We start from the raw sequence: 1,544 nt of genomic DNA, 5'->3' as shown, positions 1-1,544 counted from the left end.
CCATCTGCCTTAAGCGCGGGGGGCCGCCCCCGCCTAGGCGCCATCACTCCGCCGCGCGGCTCCGGGTCACAGCCCTCCCCCCCCCGCAGTGTGGGTCCCTCCGCGCTGGTGCTCCCCTCCCTGCTCCATCCTGGGGGGGAGGGGAGCACGTGTCGTCCCCCTCCGGGGTGTCCCCGCCTCGCCCTGGTGCCGCACGTGGTGAGGTTGGCGGGGGTTATAAGGCTGGGGAGCCGCCCTAGGAGGGAGGATCCTGCCCCCCCCTTACAAGCATAGGGGTGGCCTATGAGCCTGCCTCCAAAGGGGCTGGGCAGTGTCTGGCTTTCCTGAGACTGACAGTACCTGGTGCCACTGCCCTTCAGCCACCTGGTGTGTGGCAGAGCGGGAAAGCTGCGGGTGGAGGGCCGAGGGGGCAGGCTGCGCGGTCCCCAGCCTGCAACACCTTGGGCGGAGGGCCGTGGCTACCCCATGGTGTCTAGGCCCTGTTACTGGCTTGATCCAGCAGCGACCTGGGGGGTGGGGGTGCATGTTGGATGCAGCGGCTGAGCATCCCTTGTGTGTAGCTGGTGGTTATGGCTGCCTTGAAGACCTTGCTATGAAACTCGATCTCTTCCATGCAGTTGAAAGGCACCAAAGGATTTTTTTCAGGGGGATGCTCAAGAGTGGTTGGTCTCTCTTAACCAGGACATCTGCAGCCCCTGAATTCCTGTTGTGCAGAGCCTCCTTGCCTGCCCCCGCTCCACCAGGCTTTGTTTTTTCTCTCCTTGTAGAGGAGCTAAGCACCCTGTTCATCATAGCCACAGCACTCGCTGAACCAGAGCTATGAGTCACTGAAAAGCATTTCCTTGTTCTTTAGCAGACTCCCTCCTCTGTCACTGCTACTGTGGTGGGGTAACATCTCATTTGGTGCCATTGGGGTCCTGTTGCCTGAGGGGTATGTTCTTAATGGCAAATGCAGTGATAGAAGGCAACTTACCTGCACAAGCACAGTCACTCAGGCATAATAAATACGATTTTCAGGCTGCTGCTCCAGAGCTGTTGATCTTTGCACAGCAGGTGCTTCAATGGCATTGTCTTGCCTTGTCACTGTGATACAATTTCAAGTATTGAAAAGTAAAAAAACTATAGAGAACCATATTAAGTGCCTGGTCTTGCTTAGTTTCTCTCTGTTCCTCTTAATCTGCAAACCAGAAAGTACCACATTCTTTGAAGTGTGGGTGGGGGAAGGGCTGCCACACTTGACCTGGTGCTGTACAGCTGTACCTCCTTGGAGCTCATTTTTATCCTAGGCCAAGCTATGGCTGCATTTACAAAGGTATTAGCCAATTCAGCTTATCGACCCTGGAGCCAGAAGATGGCCCTTACCTTCCAGCCTAAACAAACACTTGACAGAAGAAAATTAAGAGTTTCTAGGTGAGCATTTACGAGTGCTCCCTAGCCAAGTCAGTTCTCAACTAACTTCCACCTGGAGCAATTAACAAAGTCAAGCCTACACAAAGTGTATATAAATAGCTTCTGTAAGGCTTGTCTTGTCTAATATGATATCT

The sequence above is a fragment of the Gavialis gangeticus genome, unplaced genomic scaffold, assembly GCF_001723915.1.
Source record: "Gavialis gangeticus isolate Ggan-Ray unplaced genomic scaffold, GavGan_comp1, whole genome shotgun sequence".
Taxonomy (NCBI): Eukaryota; Metazoa; Chordata; order Crocodylia; family Gavialidae; genus Gavialis; species Gavialis gangeticus.
This window is presented reverse-complemented; position numbering follows the sequence as displayed.